The sequence below is a fragment of the Vicia villosa genome, unplaced genomic scaffold, assembly GCF_029867415.1.
Source record: "Vicia villosa cultivar HV-30 ecotype Madison, WI unplaced genomic scaffold, Vvil1.0 ctg.003351F_1_1, whole genome shotgun sequence".
NCBI classification, from domain to species: domain Eukaryota; kingdom Viridiplantae; phylum Streptophyta; class Magnoliopsida; order Fabales; family Fabaceae; genus Vicia; species Vicia villosa.
The window spans coordinates 43,159-56,483 of record NW_026706185.1 but is presented as its reverse complement, the minus strand read 5'-3'; positions in this window follow the sequence as shown (position 1 = coordinate 56,483).

The window sequence follows — 13,325 nt, the reverse complement described above, 5'->3', positions numbered from 1 at the left end:
TATTGAGGTTTTATTCATAAAAAATCAATTTAAATTAAATAAATAATAAGAATAATCAAAGATTGGGGTGAGATCTTATTTCTATCAAATATGGAGCAATATATTTAGGAAAAACCAAGGGAATTTCGTGGAGAGAGAAAGAGATATGATAGATACCAAAATAGTAAGTTTGCATGATTTTCTCAAACAAAATATTTTCTCATGCCAATCATAGATTTATTTCAAGGTTCCATCCCTAATCTGATCCACTATATATACTCAATAACTTCAGACGAAAAGGGGGACGAACGGTGTGATACTATCCTTAGGAAAAGCAAAAGAGGTTCAGTCAAAGGAAACTCATGAAGTTCCGATACGATGAAAACCCACCGCTAACAATTTATTCCCTACCGGTTTGACGTGCCCAAGGAGAATTCGAGATTAACCTTTACTTCTACAAGTCTAGGAACTAAGGAGTAAAACAAGGTCAACGGATTTACCAAGGAGATTGTCCCTAGGATCCATAGGTTTTGTCATGCTCAAAATTTCAACCCCTACGATCGCTAAGTGTCACTTAGGATAAAAGTTGTACCTTCGGATTAGCAATTCTAATGGGATGACCATGCAGGTTTTGGAGTCAATACATTCGCTTCATTCGCTCACTACTACGACTTTCCACTCGCACAATTCTATTTTCAATTTCAATTCTCAATTACTAACAAACTTAAGGGAGAATGACGAATGCAAATAACTAAATCTCGCTAAACATATGCTTTCAAGGTAAGACCGAGCCGACGATGTACAGGCATTGTTTCAATTCCTAAATAGTGTAGATATAAGGATGTTAATCCCTCGTCACCCCTCTCGAGCCAGGAGTTGGAGTTTGTTTCTTAATTTTCAAATAAACCTTGATTTCAACCAGGGGCAGGGTAGATTTCGATTAATTCAATGGTGTATTTTGGTTGTCAATAGAATCAGTCAATCCAAGCAAAGGTTGAATCAAAGATTGAGGAAGCAATGGAGATAACATTCATAACATCTTCTTCCTCAATACATCATTCAAGATCGAGGACGTATCAAAGTTGAAGCTTACAAATCAAAGTCAACATGGCAGTCACAATATTCATAATCCAAGGATCAAAAGGAGCATTCAAAAAAAGGAGGAAAGCGCCCGCTAAGTCAAAACGGAAAATTCCATAAAAGAAAACAAAAACGACTTAGACAAAAATTAGGGCATCCCGATGGATCAAATTCAAAGGAATTGGTTCATGCAAAAATAAGGGATAAAAACAAAACAAAGGCGAAACAACAAAGGATAATCTTGTGAATGCTAAATCAACGAAGCTTCCCGTCAATGCTTGGATCTTTACAACATTTCTCATCGGTGTTTGGATCTCTACTAAGGCTTCTGCCCAACATCAAAACTGAAGCGATTCTCTTGCAAACAAAGCGCAATCATCGGATTAGGCAAACTTTTAGGATTTGGAGAATATCAAGGAGAAAGGGGTGGGTTAAATAAATTTTGAGCCTTATATCCGTTGTTTCTCAAACCACGAACCAGGCCAAATTACAACATTCAAAAGTCCTAATTGAGGCAAGGTTAACTACGAAAGCATATTAAGCAGGATTTTTTTATATTGACTCCTAGGTTTGTTAAAACTATTTCTAACCACTACGCTTCTTCAAGCATTCATTTCTAATTACCCAGTCCTAATTCATAACGGACTTCGATTCCAAAACTTGCACACGCATCGCATTGGAGTTACCTCTCAAAGGGTACAACATCATCTATGAATATACACTTAGCATCAAGGAAATCTCGAAATTGGTTAATCAAGGGCGATCACTTCTAATAAAGACCTTTGCATGGGGGAACCACATCTAGAGGGTTCTCCTAAACAGGGGCAAAATTCCAAGGATTACAGGGGCATACAATGAAACATCCTATTTACTAGGGGCATTCTTCCTAAGGTTCAATCGACTTGGGTCACATCTCGAAGCAATAACAAACAGGGGCATGTCAAAAATGGGAAGAATTCAAATTCAAAAGGATAGAACACTATGGATAGCCCTCCGTATCCTGGAGATCAAGGGCATACCCTTCAATCTAAACGTCGAAGCATATGACAAGGTTATTTCTTGGGGCACTTCCTTCATGGCTTGGAGATCATAGGCAACTTTTTCCACTAATCATTGAGGAATTGGATATCAAATCCATAAGGTAAACAATTCAAAAGGTTAAAGGTGTGGAGAACCTCGAAAGGTTAAAGGTGTGGAGAATCTTGAGAAGGTTAAAGGTGCGAATTGCAAAAGGTGAAAAACATGGAGAACCTCGAAAATTCAAAGGCGTGGAGTAATTCAAATGGTTAAACCGGGGCAAGGCGCACAACATAAGGAAAAGGCGTTCTCACACTTTACAAATATCGAACAAATCTTTCTCCTAACTAGGGTTTTCAAAGTTCAAAAAAACAGGCATTGAGAAATCGCGCTAGCATCCAACAACCTTACAACTCTAGCGAGCTATATACGCTTTGGTTATCAACAACCTATCATTGGAGCATCATGCAAATACATACAAGTCATGCATTACATACATTGGTTAATACATTACAACATCCAAGTCATCACTCTGGTACTAAACCATACTATCCACCTGCTTCCCGGTAACCTTACCGATGCCATTAACCTTACTGAGATATTCTTCCCAATTGCCTGATTGATGCTTTCCGGTAACCTTACCTATGCCAGTAACCTTACTGAGTGTTTATTTTCCAATCGCATGATTGATGCTTTCCGGTAACCTTACCGATGACAGTAACCTTACTGTTGGTTTATTTCCAATCACCTGATTGACGTATTCCGGTAACCTTACCGATGATAGCAACCTTACGGAGATATTCACCCCAATCACCTGATTGATGTATCCCGGTAACCTTACTGATGATAGCGACCTTGCTGTTCAAACTACGCATACGCATAAGCATAAGCATTATCCACATTACCAAGCCGGCATAAGCATAGCCGTGGTATAGGTGAAAATATGGTTTAAAAAGGTTCAATAAGGAGATAAAATCTCGGGATTGCATCAGCATACATACATACGCATCAGCATATGCATATCATCTAGCGCATTCACATACTACAAAAAGCCTAGTTTATGACCCTCGAGTCGTGAGTTTCCGACCCTCGTGTTGTGATTGGTTTGTTTTCGGACCCTCGAGTCGTGAGTTTCCAACCCTCGTGTTGTGATTGGTTTGTTTTCCGACCCTTGAGTCATGAGTCTCCAGCCCTCGTGTTGTGATTGGTTTGTTTTCCGACCCTCGAGTCGTGAGTTTCCAACCCTCGTGTTGTGATAGGTGTGTTTTCCGACCCTCGAGTCGTGAGTTTCCAACCCTCGTGTTGTGATTGGTTTGTTTTCCGACCCTCGAGTCGTGAGTATTTGACATGCTATTTTCTCCGACCCTCGAGTCGTGAGTCTCATAGCAAGTGAATCTTTTTCATACAGGTGAGTTTGCTAGAACTATAGCAGATGGTTCCTATTGATGCAGGTAAGCTTGTCCGAACCAGGGCAAGTGACTCCTTATGGTGCAGGTAAACTTGTGCGAACCAGGGAAAGTAACTCCTAATGGTGCAGGTAAACTTGTCCGAACCAGGGCTAGTGATCCTATTGGTGCAGGTGAAATTTGTCCGAATCAGGGCAAATAATCCTAATGGTGCAGGTGAGCTTGTCTGAACTATGACAAGTAATCCTATTGGTGCAGGTAAACTTGTCCGAACCAGGGTAAGTGATCCTATTGGTGCAGGTGAAATTTGTCCGAATCAGGGCAAATAATCCTAATGGTGCAGGTGAGCTTTTCAGAACTATGACAAGTAATCCTATTGGTGCAGGTGAACTTGTCCGAACCAGGGCAAGTGATCCTATTGGTGCAGGTGAAATTGTCCGAATCAGGGCGAATGATCCTATTGGTGCAGGTAAACTTGTCCGAACGAGGGCAAGTGATCCTATTGGTGCAGGTGAACTTGTCCGAACCAGGGTAAAGGATCCTATTGGTGCAGGTAAATTTGTCCGAACCAGGACAAGTGATCCTATTGGTGCAGGTGAACTTGCTAGAACTATAGCAAGTGATATTTTTTTGGGTTACACAAACTACGAGAACTTACTAGAACTATAGTAAGTGGGGTTTCACAGATTACAAAGGGTTTTACAACAGGGTTTTTCAAAGGGTTTCTCAATTGGGGTTATTCATCACGTTAGTCCCTCGGCAGTGATCTTCTCCAAAACTTCACCAATAACAAACAAAGGTTTTATTTTTCTTTTCCAAAGTTACTAACATACTTCGACTAATATAGTTAATAGTCATGCATCATTCAAATTACATACCTCATTCATACATAGTGCATATACATACATGGCTCTCATTTATTTTGAGGAGCTCACTGCATCATACATTACATGCATCATAACATTGCATAAAAATAAGGTTGCCTTTTCAGGACATGCTACAATCAAAGTACCTGGTTCCTTCCAAAAAGCATTTGCTTCACATTCTGAAAAATGGTATTTACCTTGGATGGCATCTTTAAGCCCATCTCCCAAGGAACTTCTTCCCAACAAATGCAAATTTCAGGGCATTACAGTGTTCAATCATCTTCTACCTTTAAATTACGATAGGCAGACGTGCCTATCTGACTCTTCAGGTTTAAGAAGATTGAACAGGGGCCGCTGTCATACCCCACAATTTTCCCTCTTCATTTCATTTTCAATGACTCAAGGTTCAAGGGTTTTCTCAAAAGCACTCTCTCCTATTCAAAACTAGGGTTTGCATTTTATCAAAGGAGTTTGAATCTCTAAGGCCTCAAATGGATCTCAAGGTGTCTCATGTGTCTCAAGGTATCTCCATGTCAATTATCAAGCTTCAATTCCAAAGATTTCTCATTCAAATGCTCAGGTGATCCACAGTCGACTAGTTTGACCTAAAAGTCAACTATGGCCAAGGTACAGTCAAAACTCCTGACTTTTGGTAAACATCAAGTATTTGAGGTTATATTCATCATTTGATCAAAAATTGATCATGATCCATTAATAAAAACTCAGAAATGAACAAATTCAAAAGGTTCAAATTAGGGTTTTCATAGGAGAAAGTCAACTCAACTTTGACTGGTCATAACTTTCACATGGAGTATCAAAAATTTCCCAACCAAAGCCTATTTTGAAGGAAATATAGTCCTCTACAACTTTGCCTCTCACAAGCCGAGGCTAGAAATGCTTCATTAAAGAGATATGGTCAAAGAGATTATAGGTCCTCCAAAAAGTCAACAAAAACATCTTTTGGGTCAAAGCTCATAACTTGAGTAGGGAAGCTTCAATCGAGATGAAACCAAAAGGGTCATTTAGAGGACTCTTTAAGCTTTCCAAAAAGTTATATAACATCTCCATATGATAAAAATTGAAGGAGTTATGGTTTGCATAAGTTGGTTGATTTTGAAGAAATGCACCTAATGTAAAGTGGCCAATGTTTGATTTTTGAGCTAATGGGCCTAAGTTTAAGTTTCTAAACAGTATCATCAGTAAATTATGAGCCCATAATTCCATTTTTTATTTCCTCTTACTTATTTATTTTATTATATTGAGGTTTTATTCATAAAAAATCAATTTAAATTAAATAAATAATAAGAATAATCAAAGATTGGGGTGAGATCTTATTTCTATCAAATATGGAGCAATATATTTAGGAAAAACCAAGGGAATTTCTTGGAGAGAGAAAGAGATATGATAGATACCAAAATAGCAAGTTTGCATGATTTTCTCAAACAAAATATTTTCTCATGCCAATCGTAGATTTATTTCAAGGTTCCAACCCTAATCTGATCCACTATATATACTCAATAACTTCAGACGAAAAGGGGGACGAAAGATGGATGCAATGGACTAGGGTTTGAAAGTTAAAAATTCAAGGAAAAGTGAGAATTCAGATTGATTCGTACAGCCTTTATCAAAGCCAGATTTTCATTCCATCCATTTCCAGGGGCATCAAAAGGTAATATTGAATCATAAACTAAGCCTTCTAACGTGTAAAACAGATACCCCTTGTTCAACACTTTTGTTCATATTTCAAACTTCCAAATCTTGATTTTCTTTTAGTTTCAATCTTCACTAACGATTTATTTGAGCTTCTGGAACATTTTAGGGAAGGTTTGGATCATTGGCTCGGGTTGCTAACGTATAGAATTCGGCGCACCATTGTTAGGGAAAAATCGAGTCCCTTCATCGAGTTCATAATTCCAGGGTTTTTAGACTGAACGAATGGCATATTATTGACCAGGGGGTGATTTTAAGGGGATTTAGGTGTTTAGTTGTTTCGTTTGATCATGATTTTTGCAGCTTTAAATCTCAAGGGTTTCGCTACGAAATATTTATACAGATTCCGCAGCAAAAGCCAAGCGAAATCGTAGCTAAAAGATTACGCCCAATGAAGAAGATGATGAGCAGTTCTTGGAAGGGTCAATTGCGTGTGTGGACGTATTCTATTAGACGGTCAACGGGAAGCTTACTCTCTCTCCGCTTTCCATTGGACGTCACTGCAGATGCTGGGACCCGCGGTTGAACTTTCCATTGGGCCGTGTTTTGTTTTATTTATTTAAATTGTTTGGTTTTGTATATAACTAACCACTGCAGCAGAAGTGGCGAACGTGAAGATCATGCAGCCATTGGGACCTGGGTTCGATACCCAGCGTCTCCATTTATTTTTGATTAAATTCATTGCATATGCATACTCAAGAATTCAATGCAGCGCCTTCAGACAGGGTCACGGTGAACCCTCATTCATGCACCATTGGATCTCCTACATTCCAATCTAACGCATCAGAATTGCAGGGCTCCACCATGGACCTCAAGGCTTCAATGTACAGGATTAAAACCAAGTTTCTATACAATTTTTTTATTTATTTATTTGTTTCATTTATTTTTTATTATTTAGATTAAATGATAATTATTTATATTTAATTTAATTAATTTATTTAACTAGGATTAGGCTAACGACTAGGGTTTGGGATTATCACCCGATTATTCGATTATTTTGATTAATTTATTTAATTAGTTTTGACCGTTAAAAATCACAAAAAACTCTATAGAGATTTATCCAATGCATTAGGGTTTGCCCAATCCCACTGGCCATTTGGCCAAAATATTAGGGTTTAATTTATTATCCATTTCGACTAAATCTATTGGTCGCGATGGTTAATAATCGATTAATTTAATTAGTCAAATCCAATAATAAAAATACATCTATTTTGCTAAATGGTTTTAACCAAATCTATTGGTTACGATGATTAGCATATTCAATTCGTTATCCTGTAATAATCAAATCTATTGATTATGAGAGGTAACGATAAAATTAATAATTATTAATTATTTAAAACACACTCATTTGCTATTCGTGATAATCAAATCTATCGATTAGAATGGTTAGCAATCCTTCCTTCAATCCGTTAACTATGGTGATCAAACCTATTGATCATCGCAACTAACGGTAACATATTAAACCAGGGTTGTACGCCAAACCTTAAAATACTCATCTCTTCAATATTGCGAATTCCAAAACAGCGAATAAGGTAATTCAAAATACCTTGCAAAACTACGGATTTTCATCACTTCGATAAGGTAACTCAAAATGCCTTCAAACAAACTTCATACTAAATCTAAGGCGTACAACCCTGCCCCAAACTACGTAGACACTGATCCTCCATAAGGAGGTACGTAGGCACTTGGCGACAAGGCGAGTCCCCTTCCCCTAAATCCTAATTCGTTCAAATCTCATTTTTTCCCGATTCACTTCCTTAGCTGTTAACTTAATAATTTTAGCCATAAACCTCCGCCTCTCAATTCAAAACCTTAGGAAAGGGTTAAGGGTGCCTAACACCTTCCCTTGGCCTGATTATAATAACTTACCCAGAAATCTGTATACTGCGTAGGGTTTCCTATTCGCCCTGGTAGAATAGGTGGCGACTCTAAAAGCTAATTTTTTAGGGCAGGTTACTACAACTCCCCATCTAATAGTTGATTTTTAGACAACATTAGGGACAAAATTAGTAATTTTTAGACAAATTAAGGGTAAAATTAGTAAAAACAGAGTGTGAAGTTTTTAGACAAAATTAAGGGCAAATTTTTTAGACAAAATCAAAGACAAAACTAATAGAAACCGTGTGTAAAATTAGTAAAAACAGGCTCCCTAAAAATTTTGGCTCCGCCACTGGGTTGCACAATACTGTTACAAATATACAATGTCCGCGTGTCCATCCCATCCCGCACCCATGATTTTGCAGGGCGGGGAAAGGTTTTAGAACTCATGTGTCAATTTAAAAAATATATGTCACTTATTTCCGTTATGAAAATAATTGTATCGATAGTTGATTTTTTCTCGTTAATAAAAAATATTTGTAACTTATTTTCGTTTATAAAAATAATTTTATCAACATTTGACTATTTCCGGATTTTAAAAATAATATATTATTGAAGAATAAATTAATTATTGAAGGAAAAATTATATTTTTTAAGTAAACAAACGAAATATTGAAGGATAAATTAATTATTGAAGGAGAGATTAGAAAATAATAATATTATTAAAAGAAGAGATTATGAAATAATATATTTTTGAAGGAGAAATTATAAAATAATATATTATAGAAATATTATGTTAAGAGTAAATTTTTCAATATTTTGAATGACTATACTCAAAATAGATTGAGATAAGTGGAAGTTTTTAAATATCATAATAAGTAGCTAATATTCACACAATTAGTGATACAAATTATTATCGGAGGCAAAACCGGTTCGGCCCCGTCAAACATGTCCGTTTATAGAAATATTTGTATCAATAATAAATGTTTTTCCATTTATAAAAATATTTGTATCAACAATATACCTTTTTCCATTAAAAAAAAAATTGTCTGAACAATACACCTTTTTCCGTTTATAAAAATAATTTTTTCAACAATACCATTTTTCAAGTTTACAGAATTATTTGTGTCAACAATACAATTTTTCAAGTTTATAGATTATTTGTATCAACAATAAGTTTATTCCTGTTAATAAAAATATTTGTACAAATAATATAATTTTTCTCGTTTATAAAAATAATCACATCAATAATATTCTTTTACCCGTTTATAAAAATATTTATATCAATATTATGCACCCAAAAAACATATTGTGTAGTATTCTTGTACCCGTTTATAATAATATTCTATTAACAAATATTATAAAATAAAATATATTATACAACAAATAAACATATTGTTTAATAATTTGATTAGCTTTAATGAGTTGAATAATATTATGTTTGTTAAATTTGTGTAGTATTTTAGAAGTTACATGCTATAGTAATTCAGAAGTCATTAAACATATTATCTCTAATATCTGTTCAATTTAAGTAAATATTTTGTTACCCGTCAGAAAAATAGGTTCGGCCCGTCGGACATGCCTATAATTTTTAAATTTTTTGAAGTGTAAATTTATGGATCCTATTGATATTATATGATTTTATCATCTAATAAAAAATAAATTTAAACACAGTTAAGTTTTATAACGAATCTCTGACAAATCTTAGACAAATAACAATTATTGAAAAAATTAAAAGAAAAAGTTTTTGAAATATGGAATGTGATAAGTAAATTGTAAAAAATAAAATAAAATAAAATAAAATAAAATAAAATTGAACGAATTACATTATTTGACTTTACTTTAAATTCAATTTTATTTTATTTTTTACATTTTACTTGTAAGTTTAAAGAATATTTTAAATAAATATTGCAACGTACTACAAATAAATAATTAATAAAATTGGATAAAATATATAAATTATTAATTAAGTCAAAATAGGAGCATTAATGCACTCTTAGAAATCAGTCTTGCAATATTTTTTTAATTAGTATTATTAGTAATTAATAATAATGATTTAATAATAAGGAAGAAAGAGATACAAATTTTAAAACTAAATGATTTCGAGTTTCAATTTTTTGAAATTCTTAAGGACAACTTTCATGATTACTTAATTATAGTAATGTAAATTTAAAATAGAATAATGATTCTATTTATTAATTCATTTTATTAATAAATAAATAATTTTAATAATTAATTATAGTATTGAAGTATCACAATAATAATTACTTATTTTATTTTATTTTATTGTTTTAAGGGTTAATAGTAGTTTACCTCCGGTAATATGAGCGTGTTTTCAGTTTTTCCCACCGTTGTCAAAGGCAGGTTTTGGCAACGGTTTTTTAAAAAAACCGTTGTCAAAAGGTAGGGAGGAGAAAAAGCAAAATTCGCTAACATTACACGGGTGAACTACTATTAACCCTTGTTTTAATAATTATTTATTTAATTACTATTTATTAATAATTAATAATAATGATTAATAATATAGAAGAAATAGATTAATTTTGAATATAATGATTTTGAGTACCAATGTTACAATTCGAAAGGGCAAGTTTCAATTGAATTCAAGATTGTTTTTAATAAATTAGATATGTGCTTGAGACAAATCTCCAATGATGTCTTTAACACCACGTTCTTAGTCAAACTTTTTTCCAAAGAATCTCACTTTTTTTCCAATTCTTGCAAACTCTATGGAGATGACTCCATTCAAAATTGTATCTTTCACATAATTATGTCAAAACCAATGTGTTTGGATTTTTTATTATATACTTGACTATATTATTTTGATAGAGTATACTGACTATCACAATGTATGGATACATAGTGCCATTGAATTTGACCAAATATGTATCTCATACAATAAGTATGTTATTTTGATTCTTTACTAGCTATAGACCGAACAATAAATTTAGTCATGATGGAGTTAGCAATGCAAGTTTATTTCTTTGAACTCAACTCAAGGTTGAAGATCCATTCACTAAACATTATCATCTATATACGTTACCCAACTATCATTTATATATATCTTCAAAAAAAATTATAGGTTAAGTTATAAATAATTGTCTATTTCAAATATTTTAACACTATTAACAAATTTGGATTACATGTATCCTGATATAACCTACCAACAACATATATAATATTAAATTTAATACAAGTCATACAACACATATGACATTCGATTACCTTTGAATATTCAAGTTGTGCCACATCACACCCTTTATGTGGTTGTTACAGTTGACTTTGGGCTTGGGCAACTAAGCCCACGACCCAGAGTCTCTAAAAAAATGAAGAATCTACATTTCACCCCCTATTTGTGATATTTCCAAAATACCCCTGATACTATTAACTCAAAATTTTAATCATTTTTGAAAACAAATTATTGTTGAAAAAATTTGCCAAAAAGTAAATTTTCGGTACCCTTTAGCAAATTTCTGGTACCCTTATTTGTGCGATACCAAAAATTATTTAATTTTCACAAATTTCTGGTATCTATTTACCGGAAATTACAAATTTCCGGTACGATTTACTGGGGATTTTAAATTTCCGATACTTTTACGAAACTCATTACTCCATACCGAAAATTTCCCAAATTTCGGGTATATAACCCGCTACCGGAAATTTCAAATTTCGGTGTGTACCAGAAATTTCTTTAAACCTAAAATTTTCGGTATGGCAGATGAAGTTTTATATCTCTATGGTCCTGAACCGGCAGCTTCAGCTTTTTCTACGGATTCTTGCAGTGATCTTACGCAGTACTTCGTTACAGATACGGTATGTTTACCTTACTCATACACAATTTTTTTTTTGTTTTTATAAATTAATGCACCTATGTGATTGTATGTTTTTGTGATTGTCAGATTTTTGAATCACGAGATACGGTTCTAGAATGGGCACGTGCTATTGGAAGAACTCATGGTGTTGCTGTTGTTACAATCCGATCCGATTCTGCTAATGGAATGCGAAGGAGGAAGGATAAATTGATTCTGGGTTGTGACCGAGGAAGAAATTACAAATAGAAAAATAAAGTTGCGGCCCCTTCTGATGGCAATTCTACTATGAGGCTTAGATGTCCATTTAGGCTAAGATCTGCTCCGAGTGGTATAGGTTGAAAGGTGGTGGTTAAATGTGAGATGCATAATCATATACTATATAAGGATATGTTAGGTCATGACATCTTGGGGCGTCTAAAAGATGATGAAAGAAAGTTTGTGAATGACATGATGAAGTACAATATGGCACCAAGGTACATCGCGTCTGCTTTGAAAGACAAAGACCCAGAAAATCTCACGAATATTACCCAAATTTACCGAGCTAGAGCAACATACAGACTGGGCAAGAGAGGTGCACTGACAGAAATGCAAATGTTATTGAGCCTTATTCACCAAGAGAAATACATGTGTTGGTCTAGAAATAAGGAGAATTCAGATATTGTGGCTGATATTTTCTGGACACACCCTGACTTTGTCAAGTTGTTGAAGATGTTTCCTCTGGTGTTGATTTTTGATTGCACGTACAAGATAAACATGTCAGAATATTAATTTCTCCCATCTTAAAAATATGTAGAGTGATCTAGTTTATGAATGTGTTTTTTTAATCGTGCAGGTACCGGCTACCACTGCTTGAGATTATTGATGTTACATCAACAAAAATGATGTTTTCAGTTGCTTTTGCATATTTGGAACACGAAAGGGAGGAGAACTTCACATGGGAACTAGAGAGGCTCAAGTTGTTGTTCTATTCTAAGAAGTTGCTACCAGATGTCATAGTGACGGACCGGGAACTTGCTTTAATGAATGCCATTGATTCCGTGTATCCAAATGCGTCTCATTTGCTGTGTACATGGTGATTTATGCGCAAGCTGGGAGGCTGTGAACACAATGTTGAAGTTGCATCTAGGTTCCATAAGTGTGTCGTTTCAAAAAAGTATCGTCAATATTAAGCATCGGTATAACATTCCATTATATTCTCAATTGCACAGTTTTGTTTCAAAATAGTGTATACAAATCATTGGAAAGGAACTAGGAAGAGTCAAGTTTGTTGGTGCGAGCAAGCAGAGGTGTGTTTGTTACATTAGAACAACACATGGGTTACCGTGTGCGTGTTACCTCGCTGACTACCATATTCTAGGCATACCTATACCTTTGGAATATATTCATGTGTTTTAGACAAAAATGCAAATTTTAGAACATGAGGTGAGTCCTTACGAGGGGAAGTGGGATTTAGAAGAGGAGTGCGAAGAGTTGAAGCGACAACTCAGTACTATGAATATTGTGGGTCAAAGGGCATTGAAGAAAAAAGTTCATGATATTGCCTATCCATCCACATCTTCAATGTGTCCACCGTCGGTGAAATACAAGCCAAAGAGAGGAGTTAATAAGAGTAGAAAAGGGGAAGAAAGTGATGTGCA